This window comes from Bison bison, unplaced genomic scaffold, assembly GCF_000754665.1.
Source record: "Bison bison bison isolate TAMUID 2011002044 unplaced genomic scaffold, Bison_UMD1.0 scf7180017864375, whole genome shotgun sequence".
NCBI classification, from domain to species: Eukaryota; Metazoa; Chordata; class Mammalia; order Artiodactyla; family Bovidae; genus Bison; species Bison bison.
In genome coordinates this window covers 3,245,438-3,254,289 of record NW_011494947.1, presented here as the reverse complement: position 1 = coordinate 3,254,289, position 8,852 = coordinate 3,245,438, and the positions used below count along the sequence as shown (strand labels likewise).

The 8,852-nt window shown below is 41.0% G+C and overlaps 1 protein-coding gene across 1 annotated transcript in view; it reads left to right on the top strand.

Annotated features, from left to right (window-relative positions):
* GPR107 (G protein-coupled receptor 107) overlaps nt 1-8,852 on the top strand; it is a 58,321-nt gene that overhangs the window by 1,318 nt on the left and 48,151 nt on the right. The window lies entirely within an intron of this gene.

Genomic DNA, 8,852 nt, shown 5'->3' with positions numbered 1-8,852 from the left:
TCTTATTAAAACCCAGTACATTAACAAAGCAATGTATTTTGTGACTATAGTTTAAAGAATACAGAATCTGGATTAAAAAAACCTGACTAGACCCATACTGTTATTTGTAAACAATAAATATCCTGATTAAAATGGTTGTCAACTGCAGGGAGAGAAGTGAGTCTTGGCTCCTTTTGAGAATATGCTGAAAGATATTGAATCTCTTCCCAGAAAATGCAGGTAGAAATGTAGGCAAAACTTATTGGAATTTATAGGGCTTTGTAATCCTGCCAAAGCTTATCCATAGGTCTTAGTCCCCAGGCCTGTGACTCCAAGTGATGAACTCCTAAAATTCTTTCACTTTATAATTTAGAATCTTGAGTCTTAGGTGAAATCATGTAACTGAGTTTTTGTAGCTTATAAATTAGAGAACAAAACTAATACTGAACCTTGAACGCACTGAACCATGTCTCTTGGTTTTAGGCATGTCTAGAATTAAAATGTCAGATGGCCAGCATCATTAGGTAAATATTAACAATATAGAAGGAAAAATATACTACCCTCAATGGGAGAAGCAACCTGAGTTGGTGTAATTCTGGTGATTGATTTCTCCATATTGTGCTACATTGCTTCATTTCAGTTCAGTTCAGTTCAGTTGCTCAGTCATGTCCGACTCTTTGCAACCCCATGAATTGCAGCATGCCAGGCCTCCCTGTCTGTCACCAACTCCCAGAGTTCACTCAGACTCACATCCATCGAGTTGGTGATGCCATCCAGCCATCTCATCCTCTGTCGTCCCCTTTTCCTCCTGCCCCCAATCCCTCCCAGCATCAGAGTCTTTTCCAATGAGTCAGCTCTTCGCATGAGGTGGCCAAAGTACTGGAGTTTCAGCTTTAGCATCATTCCTTCCAAAGAAATCCCAGGGCTGATCTCCTTCAGAATGGACTGGTTGGATCTCCTTGCAGTCCAAGGGACTCTCAAGAGTCTTCTCCAACACCACAGTTCAAAAGCATCAATTCTTCGGCACTCAGCTTTCTTCACAGTCCAACTCTCACATCCATACATGACCACTGGAAAAACCATAGCCTTGACTAGACGGACCTTTATTGGCAAAGTAATGTCTCTGCTTTTGAATATGCTATCTAGGTTGGTCATAACTTTCCTTCCAAGGAGTAAGCTACATTGCTTAATGTTTTTCATCTTTGTTTTCTCAAATACTAGGTGCCTGTTCCATATTCAGTATTGTACTTGTTTCTCTCCTCTTAAACAGTCTGACATTTTGCCCAAGAAAGTGAAGTCACCTGAAGGGAGCCTGTCAGAGCAGCAACGTTAGATTGTCTTATTTTGCTTGAGATTGAGAGAATTTCAGCCACACACCAGAATAGAAAGAATAGTATAGTGAATTCCCATGTAGCTGTAACCATTAACCAATGGCTAATTCTGCTCTATCCCCATATGCATCCCTTCTCAGGTGCATTCTTTATTTTTTAACTAGAAAACAAATCTTTTTTTCTGTTTAATGTGTTTACTTATGTGGCTGCCTCTGGTCTTAGTTGAAGCAAGTGGGGTCTCAGTTCCCCAACCATGATCGAACCGACATCCCCTGCACTGCAAGACAGAGTTTCAACCGCCAGGTCACCAGAGACGTCCCCCTTTCATTCTTTATTCCGTTTCCTCATTCCATGTTACATTTCCCATTCTTCTTCTAGTTTTCTCAAATTCCTTGTCTTTTGTTTTTTAGCTTCCTTAACTTTTGGAAACTCTTGAGGCATAGTTTGTATACATTAAAATCCATACATTGTAAATGCACAATTCAGTGCTTGTTGGTAAATTGACTGAGTTATGCAGCTGTCACCACAATCCAGCCATAGAACATTTCCATCACCCGTGTAAGAGCTCTTTTGTTGGTTTACAGTTAATTCCTAGTCCGACCTCCAGCCCCAGACAACCACTAATCTACTTTCTGTCTCTATAGATTTGCCCTTTCTGAGTGTTTCAAATAAATGGAGTCACACAGTATATGGTCCTTTTTGTCTGGCTTCTTTTACTTATGTTATTGAGGTTCATCCATGTTGTACTGTGTATTAGCAATTCATTCCTTTTAATGGCCAAATAGTTTTTCATTGTATGAATATATCACCTATGCTCAGCCATTTACTAGGACATTTGAACGTTTGGGTTTCCATTTTTGGCTGTTGTGAGTAATATTGCTGCAAACATTTACATGCAAGTCTTTGGGAAACATGTTTTCGTTTTGGGGGGTTGATAGCTAGGAGTGGAGTAGAATGGTTGGGTCATTGTTGGTAGATAGCTTCCCGGGTGGCTCAGATGGTAAAGAATCCACCTGCCAGTGCAGGAGACACAAGAGATGTGGATTCGATCCCTGGGTTGGGAAGATCCCCTGGGGTAAGAAATGGCAACCTGTTCCAGTATTCTTTGGGCTTCTCTGGTGGCTCAGAAGGTAAAGAATCTGCCTGCAATGCAGGAGATTGGAGTTCAATCCTTGGATTGGGAAGATCCCCTGAAGAAGGGAATGGCTACCCGCTCCAGTATTCCTGCCTGGAAAATCCCATGGACAGAGGAGCCTGGCGTGCTACAATCCATGGGGTCACAAAAGAGTCAGACACGACTGAGCGACTAACACTTGCACTTTTTTTTTTCATGGTAGATCTATATTTAACTTCTTAAGAAACTGCCAAAGTACTTTCTAAAGCAACAGTACCATTTTGCAGTCCTACCAGCAATTTGTGAGGGTTCTGCTTTCAACATATATGCCAACATTTGTCCTTCTCATATTATTTTCGAGTCAATCAAAGTCATCATATTGTTTGATCCTTAAAATCCATAAATGTTTCAGTATATATTTCAGTATGTACCTATAAGAAATAGGGACTCTTAAAAACGTAACTGCAGTATCAGATGACACCCTTATGGTTTCAGCCATAAGGCTTTCAGGCGAAGAGGCACTAAAGAGCCTCTTGATGAAGGTGAAAGAGGAGCGTGAAAAAGCTGGCTTAAAACTCAACATTCAAAAACTAAGATCATGGCATTCGGTCCCATCACTTCATGGCAAATAGTTGTGGAAAAAATGGAAACAGTGACAGATTTTTTCTTGGGCTCCAAAATCACTGCAAATGGTGACTGCAGCCATGAAATTAAGAAACACTTGCTCCTTGGAAGAAAAGCTATGACCAACCTAGACAGCATATTAAAAAGCAGCGACATTACTTTGCCAACAAAGGTCTGTCTAGGCAAAGCTGTGGTTTTTCTAGTAGTCGTGTATGGATGTGAGAGTTGGACCATAAAGAAGGCTGAGCATTGAAGAATTGATCCTTTTGAATGGTGTTGGAGAAGACTCTTGAGAGTCCCTTGGACTGCAAGGAGATCAAACCAGTCAATCCTAAGGAAATCAATCCTGAATATTCATTGGAGGGACTGATGCTGAGGCTGAAGCTCCACTTTGGCCACTTGATGAGAAGAACTGACTTACTGGAGAAGATGCTGATGCTAGGAAAGACTGAAGGCAGGAGGAGAAGGGGATGACAGAGGATGAGATGGTTGGATGGCATCGCTGACTCAATGGACACCAGTTTGAGCTAGCTCTGGGAGATGGTGAAGGACAGGGAAGCCTGGTGTGCTGCAGTCCATGGGATCGCAAAGAATTAGACGTGACTGAGTGACTGAACAACAACGACAACAATGTCATTTTAACAGAAAGAAAGATAATGTTTAATATCATGAAATACCAAATCAGGTTCAAATTTCCATTGGTCATAAATGGATTTAAACTTTTTAAAAATCAGAATCTAAGTAGTGTCCTCACATTATGATTGGTTAATATACCTCTCTGTCTGTGTTGATCTGGGGGGGGCTCACTCCTTCCAGCTCCCCTGTCCTGGATTTTGCTGATTATTTCCTTGTACTGTAGTTTAGTATGTTCATCTATGCTTCCGTCCTGTGTGATCTAGATTTGCTGGATTATGTGTGTTTAAGAAAAACTAGAAATCCAGGCTTTCAAGTGAAACTAGCTAGCTCAAACTCAAATTTAAAAACAAAAACAAAGCACTGTGTTGGCCACATGTAGCACATTTGTGGGCCAGCATAGTCAGTGGACCGCCAGTTGAGGAGCTGTTTAAAATAAAGAAGTGGCCAGGTAGGTGACCATAAGCTAGCTCAGTTAAATGTTACTCTGTTTTCTAAAATTCAGTTTGTGAGAAAACCTAAATTGACGTATCATTACCCCACTTGCTTTATATTTGAAAGCAGTCTAAAATGTGAAGTTATTGAGGAACGTAAACCATTTCTTATATTCCAATATTTAGTGAAAAGTTTAAAACAACTTTCTAAAATAACGGGGAAAAGGAGAAAAATATAGTAGCTGTCTATAAGGGTTATGGGAATTTTTTTTTTTTTTTTTTTTAGTTTTGTCTCCAGCTCTGCCCTTTCTTCTGAGCTCTGGACAAGTGTATCCAGTTTCTTAACCCCCATTTCCACTTAAGTGGCTCATAATCATCTCTGTATGTTAGAAACATCCTCACCCTTCACCCCCAATCTGTACGTACTCTTTGTCCAGTTTTTCTTTTCTTAGTAACTGGGACCACCAGCTACTCATTTTCTTAAGTCAGAAATCTTTTATTCTTATCTTCTCATCACCAAGTTTCATAGATTTGTGTTGTAAATACAAAGCTCTCCAATCCATTCACTGCTGTCATTGCCACTGTGACTGATAGGTCTAGGCCATCCTTGGACCAGGGAGGTCTCCTCATACCTGTTTTCCTAGCATTATCTTAGTTCCTATTTTGTTTTGTAGCCTTATCTTCCTAAAAGCCAAAGCCAGTCATGACACTCCCCTTTTAAGCCCATTGGTGGCACCCTGTGCCCCTGAGGGGGAACTGTCAGTGCTTCGACTGCCAGTCTCCTCTCTGCTGTCATTGCCCTGCCTTTCTTTAATTTCTTAGTTCATATGTGTGCAGTTTCCTGAATTTTTTTAATGTCTGAATGTACCCAGGTAACCAGCACCCAGGTCAAGAAGAAGGACTTTACTAATACCCCAGAAGCCCCCTTGATTGTCTCTCCCAGTCACTAAAAGTCTTATAATACCCAGCACACATCAAAACAGGAGAAGGAGCAAGGTCTTATCCTGCTCAGTTTTGAACCATAATGGCACGTGACTCTGTAGTGGGGATCAGGCAGATCGATGGGGCAGAATCGGAAGCGCAGGTGAGAGACTCATCCTAGTGCAAACTTGATGTGCAGCAGGGGCGGCACCGTAGGGCAGTGAAAGTTAGGACAGATCGCTCTGGAGTGGCCTCAGGACACCTCGCTGGTCTCCATGGGAGTACGGGTGGGGAAAGAGATGCTATCCCACAAACAAAATATATTCCAGGTGAATTACAGAGTAAATGTGAAGACAGAACTCTCAAACTTCTAGAATAACATATCGTGAATATTTTTGGGCTTCCCTGATAGCTCAGTTGGTAAAGAATCCACCTGCAATGCAGGAGATCCCGGTTCAATTCCTGGATCGGGAAGATCCTCTGGAGAAGGGATAGGCCACCTACTCCAGTATTCTTGGGCTTCCCTTGTGGCTCAGCTGGTAAAGAATTCATCTGCAATGTGGGAGACCTGGGTTTGATCCCTGGGTTGGGAAGATCCCCTGGAGAAGGGAAAAGCTACCCACTCCAGTATTCTGGCCTGGAGAATTCCATGGACTATACATGGGTCGCAAAGAGGCAGACACAACTGACCGACTTTCACTATCACAAATATTTTAGACTTTGGGGTAGAGAAGGACGTTTTTTAAAAGACATTTAAAATTGTTATCAGGAATAAACATTGAATTTTTAGAAATTTTATTGAAATATAGTTGATTTGCAGTGTTGTGTTAACTTCTGTGAACAGCAGAGTGACTCAGTTATGCATACATATTTTCTTCTCCGTATTCTTTATCATTGTGGTTTACCGCAGGGTACTGACTACAGTTCCCTGGGTTATACAGTAGGCGCTTGTTGTTTATCCATCCTATGGTATATAATAGTTTGCATCTATTAATTCCAAACTTTCAATACTTCCCTCCCCCACACCCCTGATAGATTTTTTTGAAGATGAAAACTGTCAGGAATAAAGATCAATAGATTTTCTCTTACAAAATATAAAAAGACTTGTATAACGAAAGATACCACAGTTTAAAAAAGAGACCGGGAAAAGATACTTGCAGCATCAAAGTCAAAATTAGTACCCAGAATATATAAAGAATTTAAGGGAAAAAATCCAAAAGGAAAATGGACATATGATGTTTATTTATTTAGTTTTCTAAATTTTTACTTTTTAGGCCACGCTGCCTGGCGTGTGGGATCTTAACTTTTCCAACCAGGGTTGGAACCTGCATTGGAAGTGCAAAGTCTTAACCACTGGACTGCTGGGGAAGTCTGACATATGATATGGGTTTTTTTGGGGCGGCGGGGGGAAAAACAATTTTATTTTTTAATTTTTTTTTATGATATGTTTTTAAAAAAGCATTTTACAAAACAAAAACTCAAATGGCTAATAAACCTAGATGAGGTGCTCAAACTCATGAAGTACCAGGAAATGCAAATTGAATCATCAATATTGATTTTCCCCCAAACTGGGAAAAATGAAATGTCTAATGACATCAAGGTTCAGTAAGGATGTAAGGAAACTTTCTTATACTTTGGAAATTCATTTGTCAATTTCTACTAAAATTGAAAATGTGCACACCCTGTGTCCTAGGATTTTCCATCTAGATGTATATACCCTTAATCCCCACCCAGATAATACATAGCGTATGTGCAAGGGGGGCTTCTCTGGTGGTCCAGTGGTTGAGAATCCACCTTGCAATATAAGGAACACCAGTTGGATCCCCGATCGGGGAAAGTCCCACATGCCACGGAGCAGCTGAGCCTGTGCATCACAGCTACTGAGTGCATTCTAGAGCGAGAGAACCACAACTGCTGAGCCCACTTGCTGCAGCTGCGGAAGCCTGCATGCCCTAGAACCCATGCTCCGCAAAAAGAGAAGCCCCTGCAGGCAGGAGCCTGTGCACCGCAACTAGAGAAAGCCTGTGTGTAGCAGTGAGGACCCAGCACAGCCAAAGCATAAGAGAAATAAATACGTCTTAAAAATAGCACAGTTTAAAGAAAAAAAAAAAAAAGATATGTACAAGGAATTCTCGTAACAGTGTTGTCACAGCAAATGATTGGAAATTACCTGAATGCCCAGGAATGATTGGGCTTTACCTGAATGCCCAGGTGATGCTTTGGGGAAATAGATGTACATGCGATGGAACACAAGCAGATGAAATGAGGAACCAGAGCATATTCAATGTGTCAACACAGATAGGGCCTCAAAGAATGCAATGCTGTCTGAAAAATGCACGTTGCCAGATGTGCACATACATTGTAACACAGTTTATCAAACTTTTAAAAACATCATGATACTGTATTGATGTTTATGGTTATGGATATGAACTTGGGAAGGGATGGTCGAGGGGAATAGGATTTATTCTCTTCCTCTTCCTGCTCCTTGCCCTCTCTCTGTTCTGATGGTTCTGAAGCAGCTTCGATGTAGACATGTCGTAATTGTGAGCAGTGGGTAGATGGATATTTGTTGTTATTCCTTTTATTTTTCTACAGCGAAGGGGATTTTGAGCCTCCTGGGGGAAAGGGCTCTCTTGTCTCGCTGACCATTGATTGTCCTTGGGGAGATTTCTGGCTTCCCTGTGGTGGAAGAAGAGGTTTCCTATTCCTGGACTGTAAGAAGGCTGTTGGGAGACTTTTTTTTTTGAGAGTTGAGTCTTTTATCACTTCTCGGGCCTTAGTCATTAGTGGCATTTTGTAAATACTGGTTTATTTACATTTGAATTAAATCAAAGTTGAATGAGTGATTAGTGTGTTTGACTTTCTTGGTTCCTATTAATCTGAAATTTTGTGTCTTTTATTTGTATAGTGAAATACAGTTTACAGAGTGCCTTCTTTACGTATATCTTATTTGATGTGGTAACATGATCGCTTAAAAGGGAGTGTTGGAAATTAGGTTAGATGCTAAGTCACTTCAGTCGTGTCTGACTCTGTGCGACCCCATAGACGGCAGCCACCAGGCTCCCCCATCCCTGGGATTCTCCAGGCAAGAACACTGGAGTGGGTTGCCATTTCCTTCTCCAAGGTTAGATGAGGGTCCTGCAATTAATGTATTGCTGGCAAATAATAATTGTTGAAAATAACTATTTTTTAGTGATTATAGGTTAGTACATGGTCTTTGTTAGGAATTTAGAAAATACAGATTCCTAACAAAGACCATGTACTAATTTATTTCCCATGTTAGCAAGGTAATGCTCAAAATCCTTCAAGCTAGGCTTTGGCAGTTCATAAACTGAGAAATTCCAGATGTACAAGCTGGATTTAGAAAAGGGAGAGGAACCAGAGATCAAATTGCCAGTGTTCTTTGGATTATAGAGAAAGCAAGGGAATTCCAAAAGAAATCTGCTTCATTGACTACACTAAAGCCTTTGTGTGGATCACAGTAAACTGGAAAACTCTTCCAGAGATAGGAACACCAGACCACCTTACCTATGTCCTGAGAAACGTGTAGGCAGGACAAGAAGCAACAGAACCTTACATGGAACAACTGACTGGTTCAGAATTGGGAAAGGAGTACGTCAAGGCTGTATATTGTCACTCTGCTTATTTAATCTCTATACAGAGTGTATCATGCGAAATGCTGGACTGAATGCCTCTCAAGCTGGAATCAAGATTGCTGGGAGAAATATCTACAACCTCAGATATGCAGATGATACCACTCTAATGGCAGAAAGCAAAGAGGAACTACAGAACCTCTTGATGAGGGTGAAAGAGGAG